The sequence below is a fragment of the Salvelinus namaycush genome, chromosome 29 (genome assembly GCF_016432855.1).
Source record: "Salvelinus namaycush isolate Seneca chromosome 29, SaNama_1.0, whole genome shotgun sequence".
Classification (NCBI taxonomy): Eukaryota; Metazoa; Chordata; class Actinopteri; order Salmoniformes; family Salmonidae; genus Salvelinus; species Salvelinus namaycush.
In genome coordinates, this window is record NC_052335.1 from 23,877,559 (window position 1) to 23,891,182 (window position 13,624).

A 13,624-nucleotide genomic window follows, 5' to 3' on the forward strand; every position below is an offset into this window, starting at 1 on the left:
CTCTCTCTCTCTCTAATCATCTCTCTCTCTCTCTCTAATCATCTCTCTCTCTCTCTCTAATCATCTCTCTCTCTCTCTAATGATTTCTCTCTCTAATGAACAGAACACTGGCTTTTATATCTTCAGGTGGCAATAGTAATTAGAGTTAGCTGCTTCTTGACGAGGGGGCGGGGTCAGCTCTCCAATCATCAATTAGCCATTTAGTCGACCAATCAGCTGGTTGGGGAGAACTCAGGAAGCTATCTCCTGAAACACACACACTCAAATACAAACCACAACACAGAAACTGGGGAACGTAACACGCCCACCACAAAAATTGCAAACATAGTTTGTAATAACAAAACCCAACGCTTCCCCAGTTAGTAAACCCGTGATAGAGCGTCAGCAACCACATTCGCCGAGCCCTTCACATAGGCTATCTGTACATTATATCTTTATAAGAACTGGTTACCTGACCTGGTTTTCGGCAATGGACCTACACAATCAATTATTACTCTTTCAAACGGTTCCCCCACCACAGGAATCGGGCAGAGCGGCGCTCGAGGAACTGTTTGATTCGCTTTCCCAGTGAGTTGACATGACATGTTTTACAAAATTGGACCACGTCAGACTTCAAACCTGGCCAGAAAAAATGTCGAAGGACTCGGTTATAAGTCTTTGTGATCCCCAAATGTCCAGACCACGCCTGGTCATGTGCGAGTGACAGCACCTGCTGTCGGAACGGTGTAGGAACAACCACTTGACACACTTCACTCCAGTCATTAACGGTGTCATGAGCTGCCCATTTCCGCATCAAAACTCCTGCTTCCATAAAATAGGCGGTCTCTCTAGTTTTAGCTTCCTCAATGGAAATTACCGAAGCAAAACACTTGCGAAGACTGGTGTCTCCTTTTTGACATTCAATCACCTTCTCAGGGGTGACAGACAAAAGAATGTCATGTAATTGGGGCGCGATTTCGCAGTCCCCTGCCTTAGTTTTTACAGGAGTAAAAACTGTCGGCCTTGCAGAAGGAATACTCGGTGCATTGTCTTCTACTTCAACATTCTCAAAAATGGAACTAGCCAAATCCACCACATCGCCAAGATTGCGAGATTGTGCCCTCGTTAACACACAAGCAGGAAAAACATGGGGAAATGCTTGAACCAATTTCTCATCTGTAGTTCTGATTTCTGGGTTATCTACTACCTCTAACACAGGAGTAACGTTACCACCAGCAATATCATTCCCTAGTAGCAATGTGACTCCTTTTACTGGCAGTGTAGACACTACACCAACACGGAAACGTCCTGATACCAAGCCTGACACTAAGTGGACCCAGTGTAATGGTACAGGTACTGTTTTTGTCTCTATCCCCTGTAATATAACATGTGAGCCACAATACGTTTCAGGAGACCAGGGTAAAGCATCAGTAATGATTACTGACTGCGCCGCCCCGGTGTCTCGTAAGATTTTAATGGGCTTTTGATCAGCTTGTTCTCCAGTTAAGGAAACACAACCGGCAGAGATAAACGGAGCATAAACAGGATCCGGTTTCTCAAATGCTGAATCAATACCTCGGGCCAACGGACGAGCCAAAGACTTGACTAAACCCAAACTTTTTCTTTTTGGGGACGGTGACTGGGACTGTTTCGGTTTATTTTTCAAAACTGGGCAGTCCGCAATCACGTGACCCTTTTGGTGACAGTAAAAACATTCACGGATTTCATGAAAAGGCTTGTCAGAGGAAAAGCGACCTGAACGAGGCACTGATGACGTAATCAGTCTACCTTCAAAACGAGGTGCACCAAAGACAGTCTTGTGTGTCAAAGCATACTCATCTGCCAACACTGCTGCCTGGGCCAATGTCACCACTTTCTGTTCATTTAAATGAACTACAATTCTATCAGGCAGGTTGCTTTTAAAATCCTCCAACAGCATCAACTCCCGAATATCAGCAAAGGTGTGAGCTTTGCTAGCTGAACACCATCGATTAAACAGAGACTCTTTGTCCCTAGCAAACTCAACAAAAGTACGGTGAGAGGGTTTCTTGTGGTTCCTGAAGCGCTGCCTGTAAGCTTCAGGCACCAACTCATAAGCCCGCAACACGGTAGTTTTAACTGTTTCGTAGTGTAAACTGTCTTCCAGTGAGAGAGCAGCTACTACTTCCTGGGCTTTCCCAGACAATTTACATTGTAACAGGAGCGGCCAAACCTCAAGTGGCCAATGTAGCGCAGCGGCCACACGCTCAAACGCAGAGAAATAGGCATCAACTTCCGACTCTCGGAATGGTGGGACTAAAGCTATATTTTTACTCACATCGAAGTGGGTTTGATGATGAGCAGCTTTTGGAGTCGTACCGGAGTGCTTTCAAATTGCCATTGAATTCATCAGATGGCGGACGTTTTACGTGCTCCTAACAGATTGTGTTTTTATGTTAGTTTTTTTTGCTTTGTTTGTAACTAATTTTTCTACTTATTTTGTACATAATGCTGCTGATACTGTCTCTTATGACCGAAAATAACTTCTGGACAGCGAACTGGCGTTGTGGTAAGACAAGCGGTGGCGGACTATGCATATATGTAAACAACAGCTGTTGCACGATATCTAAGGAAGTCTCGAGGTTTTGCTCGCCTGAGGTAGAGTATCTCATGATAAGCTGTTGACCACACTATCTACCGAGAGAGTTTTCATCTGTATTTTTCGTAGATATCTACATACCCCCACAGACCGATGCTGGCATTAAGACCGCACTCAATGAGCTGTATTCCGCCATAAGCAAACAGGAAAACGCTCATCCAGAGGTGGCGCTCCTAGTGACCGGGGACTTTAATGCAGGGAAACTTAAATCTGTTTTACGAAACTTCTATCAGCATGTTAAATGTGCAACCAGAAGGATAAAAACTCTAGACCACCTTTACTCCACACACAGAGACGCGTACAAAGCTCTCCCTCCATTTGGCAAGTCTACCCTCCTGATTCCTGCTTACAAGCAAAAATTAAAGCAGGGAGCACCAGTGACTCGGTCAATAAAAAAGTGGTCAGATGAAGCAGATGATAAGCTAAAGGACTGTTTTGCTAGCACAGACTGGAATATGTTCCGAGATGGCATTGAGGAGTACACCACATCTGTCATTGGCTTCATCAATTAGTGCATCGTTGACGTCGTCCCCACAGTGACCGTACGTACATACACCAACCAGAAGCCATGGATTACAGGCAACATCCGCACTGAGCTAAAAGCTAGAGCTGCCGCTTTCAAGGAGCGGGACTGATCATAAGAAATCCCGCTATGCCCTCCGACGAACCATCAAACAGGCCAAGCGTCAATACAGGACTAAGATCGAATTGTATTACACCGGCTCCGACACTCGTCGGATGTGGCAGGGCTTGCAAACCATTACAGACTACAAAGGGAAGCACAGCCGAGGGCTGCCCAGTGACACGAGCCTACCAGACGAGCTAAACTACTTCTACGCTTGCTTCGAGGCAAATAACCCTGAAACATGCATTAGAGCACCAGCTGTTTTGGACGACAGTGTGATCACGCTCTCCATAGTCAATGTGAGTAAGACCTTTAAACAGGTAAACATTCACAAGACCGCAGGGCCAGACGGATTACCAGGACGTATACTCCGAGCATGCACTGACCAACTGGCAAGTGTCTTCACTGACATTTTCAACCTCTCCCTGTCTGAGTCTGTAAAAACATGTTTTAAGCAGACCACCATAGTCCCTGTGTCCAAGAACACTAAGGTAACCTGCTGATAAGGGAATTTATATGTTTAAGGTAATGACTAAAGAGTTCCACCCTGAAATGTAATTATAACGTAATTATTAGATTATGTAACATGTATAATGAATAATTAACGTGGTAAACCTAAGTTCAATAAGGTTTGGTAGAGACAAGTAAGGGAGAGAAAAGTGTGTGTGTGTGTGTGTGTCTAGGAAAATATAGAGAACAATTAAACTATATATGACCTGACTTGGTTAGAACTCTGAGAAACTTACGACAGGACAGGGAGTCCTGTCAAGGTTCCTCTAATCTCGAGAGGAGGGAACTGCCAGCTTGGAAGTGATAAACGAGTGGTGAGAACTATGGGGAAAGATACATCCCACCTACTGTTTGTGTGTATGTATGTGCGTGTAGTAGGTAGGGAGGGAGTGAGTTATAAAATGCCATGTCTTTGTATTATGGACTTTAGAACGTTCTCTGAATAACCTTTACAGACCTTTTGCATAAGCTGAGTCTTTGCCTAATTATTATTAAACCCAGGGTCTTACAAACCTCGGGGATTGGTCAAAGCTTAAGTAATTGTTAGTTATCATCATTGGGATTGAAAATTCTCGTGACACCTGCCTAAATGACTACTGACCCATAGCACTCACGTCTGTAGCCATGAAGTGCTCTGAAAGGCTGGTCATGGCTCACATCAACACCATCATCCCAGAAACCCTAGACCCACTCCAATTTGCATACCGGCCTAACAGATCCACAGATGCTGCAATCTCTATTGCACTCCACACTGCCCTTTCCCACCTGGACAAAAGGAACACCTATGTGAGAATGCTATTCATTGACTACAGCTCAGCGTTCAACACCACAGTGCCCTCAAAGCTCATCAATAAGCTAAGGACCCTGGGACTAAACACTTCACTGTGGAACTGGATCCTGGACTTCCTGACAGGCCGCCCCCAGGTGTTAAGGGTAGGTAACAACACATCCGTCACACTGATCTTCAACACAGGGGCCCCTCAGGGGTGCGTGCTCAGTCCCCTCCTTTACTCCCTATTCACTCATGATCGCATGGCCAGGCATGACTCCAACACCATCATTAAGTTTGCAGATGACACAACATCTCCCTCAACGTGATCAAGATAAAGGAGATGATTGTGGACTACAGGAAAAGGAGGACCAAGTATGCCTCCATTCTCATTGACGGGGCTGTAGTGGATCAGGTTGAGAGCTTCAAGTTCCTTGGTGTCCACATCACCAACAAACAAACATGGTCCAAGAAAACTAAGACAGTCGTGAAGAAGGCACAACAAAACCCATTCCCCCTCGGGAGACTGAAAAGATTTGACATGGGTCCTCAGATCCTCAAAAGGTTCTACAGCTGCACCATTGAGAGCATCCTGACTGGTTGCATCAATGCCTGCTATGGCAACTGCTCGGCCTCCGACTGCAAGGCACTACAGAGGGTAGTGCGTACGGCCCATTACATCACTGTCTCTGCCTGGCCGGTTCCCCTCTCTCCACTGGGATTCTCTGCCTCAAACCCTATTACGGGGGCTGAGTCACTGGCTTACTGGTGTTCTTCCATGCCGTCCCTAGGAGGGATACGTCACTTGAGTGGGTTGAGTGGTTGAAGTGGTTGAAGATATCCCTCTAGTGGTGTGGGGGCTGTGCTTTGGCAAAGTGGGTGGGGTTATATCCTGCCTGTTTGGCCCTGTCCAGGGGTATTGTCGGACAGGGCCATAGTGTCTCCCGACCCCTCCGGTCTCAGCATCCAGTATTTATGCTGCAATAGTTTATGTGTCGGGGGGCAGTGTCAGTCTGTTATATCTAGAGTATTTCTCCTGTCTTATCCGGTGTCCTGTGTGAATTTGAGTATGCTCCCTCTAATTTTCTCTCTCTCTTTTTCTCTGTTTCTCTTTCTCCTTCTCTCTCTCTTTCTCGCTCTCTCTCTTTTCTCGGAGGACCGTAGCCCTAGGACCATGCCGCAGGACTACCTGACCTGATGACTACTTGCTGTCCCCAGTCCACCTGGTCATGCTGCTGCTCCAGTTTCAACTGTTCTGCCTGCGGCTATGGAACCCTGACCTGTTCACTGGACGTGCTACCTTGTCCCGGACCTGCTATTTTGGACTCTCTCTCTACCGCACCTGCTGTCTCTAACTCTGAATGATCTGCTATGAAAAGCCAACTGACATTTACTTCTGAGGCTCCTGACCTGTTACACCCTCTACAACCACTGTGATTATTATTATCTGTCCCTGCTGGTCATCTATGAACGTTTGAACATCTTGGCCATGGTCTGTTATAATCGCCACCCGGCACAGCCAGAAGAGGACTGGCCACCCCTCAGAGCCTGGTTCTGCTCTAGGTTTCTTCCTAGGCTGGGTTTCTGTACAGCACTTTGTGACATCGACTGATGTTAAAAGGGCTTTATAAATACATTTGATTGATTGATTGATCACCGGAGCCAAGCTTCCTGTCATCCAGGACCTCTATACCAGGCAGAGTCAGAGGAAGGCCCTAAAAATTGTCAAAGACTCCAGCCACCCCAGTCATAGACTGCTCTCTCTGCTACCGCACGGCAAGTGGTACCGGAGCGCCAAGTCTAGGTCCAAGAGGCTTCTAAACAGCTTCTACCCCCAAGCCATAAGACTGCTGAACATCTAACGAAATGGCTACCCAGACTACTTGCATTCCCCCCCTCTTTTACACCGCTGCTACTCTCTGTTATTATCTAAGCATCTACATGTACATATTACCTCAATTACCTTGACTAACCACATTGACTCTGTACCGGTATTATATAGTCTCGCTATTGTTACTTTACTGCTGCTCTTTAAATACTTTTATTTCTTATTCTTATTCATATTTTTTAAACTGCATTGTTGGTTAGGGGCTTTTAAGTAAGCATTTCACTGTAAGGACTACACCTTTTGTATTCGGCGCATGTGACTAATAACATTTTATTTTATTTTATTTGATCAAATGCAATTGTGTTCATTGTTCTTAGCTTATGCGTGCCCATACCATAACCCCACCGCCACCATGTGGCAATCTGTTCACAACGTTGACATCAGCAAACCGCTCGCCCACACGACTCCATACACGGTGTCTGCCATCTGCCATCTGCATCTGCCTGAGCTCACTTCTCCAGCGTGACAGCAACCATTGAAGGTGAGCCTTTTCCCACCCTAGTCGGTTACGACACCGAACTGCAGACCCTGGGGAGGACGACAAGCACGCAGATGAGCTTTCCTGTGACTGTTTCTGACAGCTTGTGCAGAAATCCTTCGGTTGTGCAAACACAGTTTCATCAGCTGTCCGGGTGGCTGGTCTCAGACGATTCTGCAGTTGACAAAGCCGGATGTGGAGGTCCTGGGCTGGCGTGGTTACACGTCGTCTGTGGTTGTGAGGCCGGTTGGACGTATTGCCAAATTCTCTAAAACGACGTTGGAGGCAGCTTATGGTAGAGAAATTAACATTACCTTCTCTGGCAACTGGTGGATATTCCTGCAGTCAAGCATGCCAATTGCTCGCTCCCTCAAAACTCCCTCATGACTGGAGCTGCCCTCCAGTCATGAGCTGCCCTCCAGTCATGAGCTGCCCTCCAGTCATGAGCTGCCCTCCAGTCATGAGCTGCCCTCCAGTCCGGAGCTACCCGTCAGTCCGGAGCTACCCGTCAGTCCGGAGCTACCCCTCAGTCCGGAGCTACCCCTCAGTCCGGAGCTACCCCTCAGTCCGGAGCTACCCCTCAGTCCGGAGCTACCCCTCAGTCCGGAGCTACCCCTCCATCCAGTGGCGCCCTCTGGGATGGTCTTCAGTCCGGGACTTGCTACAAGGGTCGCCGCTCCAGAGGCGCCACCAAAGCGGGTTATTAACTATGGTGGAGTGGGGGCCACGTCCCGCACCCGAGCCGCCGCCGTAGGATTGGCCCACCCGGACCCTCCCCTTCTGTGTCAGGTTGTGCGGCCGGTGTCCGCACCTTTGGGGGGGGGGTACTGTCACGCCCTGGCCTTAGTATTCTTTGTTTTCTGTATTTTTTAGTTAGGTCAGGGTGTGACAGGGGGGATGTTTGTGTTTTGCCTCGTCTTGGGTGGTTGTATTGTATAGGGGGTTTTTGTTGAGTGTATGGGTTTGTGTTCAGTAGAGAGGTTTAGGAAAGTCTATGGTTGCCTGGTTTGGTTCTCAATCAGAGACAGCTGTTTATTGTTGTCTCTGATTGGGAGCCATATTTAAGGCAGCCATAGGCTTTAGGTGATTGTGGGTAATTGTCTATGTCTATGTTGCATGTTAGCACTTAGTCTTTCATAGCTTCACGTTCATCTGTTTGTTGTTTTGTTTTCGTTCGTTTTTGTCTTCCTAATAAAAGAAGATGTATTTTTCACACGCTGCGCCTTGGTCCACTCATTATCCTCAAGACGATCGTGACAGAATTACCCACCAAACAAGGACCAAGCAGCGTGTCAAGCAGCAGCAGGAGCAGCGCATACAAGATTCATGGACTTGGGAGGAGATATTGGATGGTAAGGGACCTTGGGCACAACCGGGAGAATATCGCCTCCCTCGTGAAGAGCTGGAGGCAGCTAAAGCCGAGAGGAGGCGATATGAGGAGGCAGCACGGAAGCAAGGCTGGAAGCCCGCAAGTCAAACCCAAAAATTTCTTGGGGGGGGGGGGCTACAACGGAGTGTGGCGAAATCAGGTAGGAGACCTGCGCCAACTCCCTATGCTTATCGTGGAGTGCGAGAGTACGGGCAGACACCGTGTTATGCGGTAGAGCGCATGGTGTCTCCTGTACGTGTGCATAGCCCGGTGCGGGTTATTCCACCTCCCCGCACTGGCAGGGCTAGATTGGGCATTGAGCCAGGTGCCATGAAGCCGGCTCAACGCGTCTGGTCTCCAGTGCGTCTCCTCGGGCCGGCATACATGGCACCAGCCTTACGCATGGTGTCCCCGGTTCGCCAACACAGCCCAGTGCGGGTTATTCCACCTCCCCGCACTGGTCGGGCTACGGGGAGCATTCAACCAGGTAAGGTTGGGCAGGCTCAGTGCTCAAGGGAGCCAGTACGCCTGCACGGTCTGGTATATCCGGTGCCACCTCCCCGCCCCAGCCCAGTACTACCAGTGCCAACACCATGCACCAGGCTTCCAGTGTGTCTCCAGAGCCCTGTTCCTCCTCCACGCACTCGCCCTATGGTGCGTGTCTCCAGCCCGGTACCACCAGTTCCGGCACCACGCACCAAGCCTCCTGTGCGTCTCCAGAGTCCTGTGCGTCCTGTTGCTGCTCCCCGCACTAGCCTTGAGGTGCGTGTCCTTAGCCCGGTACCTCCAGTTCCGGTACCACGCACCAGGCCTACTGTGCGCCTCAGCCGGCCAGAGTCTGCCGTCTGCCCAGTGCCGCCTGCACTGTCCGTCTGCCCAGAATCGCCTGCGCTATCCGTCTGCCCAGAGCCGTCAGAGCTGCCCGTCTGTCCCGAGCCGTCAGAGCTGCCCGTCTGTCCCGAGCCATCATAGCTGCCCGTCTGTCCCGAGCCGTCAGAGCTGCCCGTCTGTCCCGAGCCGTCAGAGCTGCCCGTCTGTCCCGAGCCGTCAGAGCTGCCCGTCTGTCCCGAGCCGTCAGAGCCGCCCGCCAGTCAGGAGCAGCCAGAGCCGTCCGCCAGACAGGATCAGCCAGAGCCGTCCGCCAGACAGGATCAGCCAGAGCCGTCCGCCAGACAGGATCAGCCAGAGCCGTCCGCCAGACAGGATCAGCCAGAGCCGTCCGCCAGACAGGATCAGCCAGAGCCGTCCGCCAGACAGGATCAGCCAGAGCCGTCAGCCAGCCATGACCAGCCAGAGCCGTCAGCCAGTCAGGAGCCGTCCTCCAGTCATGAGCTGCCTTCCAGTCAAGAGCTGCCCTCCAGTCATGAGCTGCCCTCCAGTCATGAGCTGCCCTCCAGTCATGAGCTACCCGTCAGTCCGGAGCTACCCGTCAGTCCGGAGCTACCCGTCAGTCCGGAGCTACCCGTCAGTCCGGAGCTACCCGTCAGTCCGGAGCTACCCGTCAGTCCGGAGCTACCCCTCAGTCCGGAGCTACCCCTCAGTCCGGAGCTACCCCTCAGTCCGGAGCTACCCCTCCATCCAGTGGCGCCCTCTGGGATGGTCTTCAGTCTGAGACTTGCTACAAGGGTCGCCGCTCCAGAGGCGCCACCAAAGCGGGTTATTAACTATGGTGGAGTGGGGGCCACGTCCCGCACCCGAGCCGCCACCGTAGGATTGGCCCACCCGGACCCTCCCCTTCTGTGTCAGGTTGTGCGGCCAGAGTCCGCACCTTTGGGGGGGGGGGGGGGGGGGGGTACTGTCACGCCCTGGCCATAGTATTCTTTGTTTTCTGTATTTTTTAGTTAGGTCAGGGTGTGACAGGGGGGATGTTTGTGTTTTGTCTCGTCTTGGGTGGTTGTATTGTATAGGGGTTTTTTGTTGAGTGTATGGGTTTGTGTTCAGTAGAGAGGTTTAGGAAAGTCTATGGTTGCCTGGTTTGGTTCTCAATCAGAGACAGCTGTTTATTGTTGTCTCTGATTGGGAGCCATATTTAAGGCAGCCATAGGCTTTAGGTGATTGTGGGTAATTTTCTATGTCTATGTTGCATGTTAGCACTTAGTCTTTCATAGCTTCACGTTCGTCTGTTTGTTGTTTTGTTTTCGTTAGTTTTTGTCTTCCTAATAAAAGAAGATGTATTTTTCACACGCTGCGCCTTGGTCCACTCATTATCCTCAAGACGATCGTGACACAAATATTTTAGAGTGGCCTGTGTAATGATCATGCTGTTTAACTTCTTTGCGCTCTGCGCTCATTTTCCTAAACAACCGCTGAATTGCAGGGCGCAGAATATTACTAAAAATATTTAGAATCATGCAATCACAAGTGAAATATACCAAAACACAGTTTAGCTTGTTGTTAATCCACCTATCATGTCAGATTTTGAAAATATGCTTTGCAGCGAAAGCAATCCAAGCTTTTGTGAGTGTATCAATCAATGCTAGAACAGCTAGCCCCAAATTAGCATGGTCACGAAAGTCAGAAAAGCAATACAATTAATCGCTTACCTTTGATAATCTTCAGATGTTTGCACTCACGAGACTCCCAGTTACACAATAAATGTTATTTTTGTTCGATAAATATTACTTTTATAACAAAAAAACGCCATTTGGGTTGCGCGTTATGTTCAGAAAACTACAGCTTCGTTCCGGTCCTGAAAGGCAGAAGAAAATTCCCAAACGTATCAGATTATAAATATTTTGAGTAATATTTTTGAATCATGCAATCACAAGTGAAATATATCAAAACACAGCTTAGCTTGTTGTTAATCAACCTATCATGTCAGATTTTGAAAATATGCTTTGCAGCGAAAGCAATCCAAGCTTTTGTGAGTGTATCAATCAATGCTAGAACAGCTAGCCCCAAATTAGCATGGTCACGAAAGTCAGAAAAGCAATAAAATTAATCGCTTACCTTTGATAATCTTCAGATGTTTGCACTCACGAGACTCCCAGTTACACAATAAATGTTTTTTTTTTTCGATAAATATTACTTTTAAAACAAAAAAACGCCATTTGGGTTACGCGTTATGTTCAGAAAACCAAAGCCTCATTCCGTTCTACGAAAATTCCAAAAAGTATCCGTAATGTTCGTAGAAACATGTCAAATGTTTTTTATAATCAATCCTCAGGTTGTTTTTAACTTTTCTCAATAGGGGGGGCGCTATTTCCACTTTGTAAAAAATCGTTCCCAAATTAAACTGCCTCGTACTCAATTCTTGCTCGTACAATATGCATATTATTATTACTATTGGATAGAAAACACTCTCTAGTTTCTAAAACCGTTTGAATTATATCTGTGAGTAAAACAGAACTCATTTTGCAGCAAACTTCCTGTCAGGAACTGAAAAATCTGAAATCGGGGGCTCTGTTCCAGGGTCAGTTTATTAATTTGCATGGAATCTATGGGTCTACATGCACTGCATACGCCTTCCCCTAGATGTCAGTAAGCAGTGAGAATTGGAATGGGGTGTCTAGCTAGATCTGAGGCCGAACAAGACTTCTTGGAACGGAAGGACTGGTCTTTTCATCGTCTGGCCTGACGCAAGATGGACGTCTGCATTGCGCTCTGAAAAGCTTTCGTTTTATAAGTTAGATATCTCCGGCTCTGATTTAATTTGATATATGTGTTAAAAATATCATAATGTAGTTATTTTAAACCGAGTTATATCAGTTTATATCAGTATATTGCGATTTTCGGTATTTTCTTTGTTCTGCGTTATGCTGAGTTGGACACATCTGCGCCACATGGCTAACCGGATCCGGGATGAGTACCAAGTAGAAGTTAACAAACATAATCGATAATATTTCAACCGGACCGTAACCTATTCAATAAAAGAGAGAAAGAAAATGGAGAGCTACCCCTCTCGCGCGCAGGAACTAATCAAAGGACACCTGACTACTTTTGAAAAATCTCGCTGATTTTTCAAAATAAAAGCCTGAAACTATGTCTAAAGCCTGGTCACAGCCTGAGGAAGCCATTGGAAAAGGAATCTGGTTGATACCCCTTTAAATGGAAGAAAGACGGGCAAGGAAACACAGATAGAAAATACAAAAAATCACTTCCGGGTTAGATTTCCTCAGGTTTTTGCCTGCAGAATCAGTTTTGTTATACTCAGACAATATTTTGACAGTTTTGGAAACTTTGGAGTGTTTTCTATCCTAATCTGTAAATTCTATGCATATTCTACGATCTGGACCTGAGAAATAGTCCGTTTACCTTGGGAACGTTATTTAAAAAAAAAATCTGCCCCCTAGCATCAAGAGGTTAATCAGCTTATTGATATTCCACACCTGTCAGGTGGATGGATGATCTTGGAAAAGGAGAAATGCTCACTGACAGGGATGTAAACAAATTTGTGCACAAAATATGAGAGAAATCAGCTTTTTGTGCATATGGAACATTTCTGCGATCTTTGCATGTTTACATGTTGCGTTTATATTTTTGTTCGGTATAAATGGTCCACAAGAAACAGCGATGGATGTGAAATGGAAAGCTTTCAATCAATGATGAGAGTTACAAAAACAAAAATACTATCAGCTTGAGTGGAAATGCTCACATAAATACTATTAGTTCATGTTACAGAGAGCAAGGTAGAGTCATTACACTTAGCTGGCATCTGTTTGGACCTTTGTGCTCAGAGGGCAAGTGAACACCATTCATCACCACCTCTGATCACTGGAAAAACAGTTACCTGTAATACAGAGAACACTCTGACAGTTGTTCAAGGGGAAAGTGGGGATTTCTTAATGGAAACTTCCTCTTTGAGTGAGCCGGATACTGCAGGCAACGGTATGACATCACTAGGACAGGAATAAAAATCTTAGTAAAGTGTCAAACAGCTGGGCCAGTGAATGGCAAATTGCTTTTTCCAGTAAATAACTGTTGGCAGATCTGTCACAGACCTGGAGTGGTTGGGTGGTCGGCCGTGGGCAGTGGGCATTGGGCAGTGGTCCGGAGTAGGTTTAATGCAGATGAAGCCAATGCCATCCGCTTCCGAACACAACACTCCACATACTCCTAGAATGTCAGACACGGCACCAAAGTCTCAGCCAAGCAGGGCGGAGAACCTGAATATTCTGTTCTCCAGCTGAGCTAGAACTCTACAAAGGTCTTAGAGTCAGAAATAAACCCTATCAGAAGTCACCCTCAATAAAATAGGCCACATATCAAATCGGGGTCAACCTTTAGTTTCCCAGAGAAAGTGATTTGCTGCAGCACACCCGTGATTTAAGGGTTTAATAGTGGAACAAAATGGTGGAAAAAGGCCACACTCTTAGTTGTTGCAGTAAATAAAGAGGTTTGTGGTAAGAAGAGGGAATGAAGAAGGAAA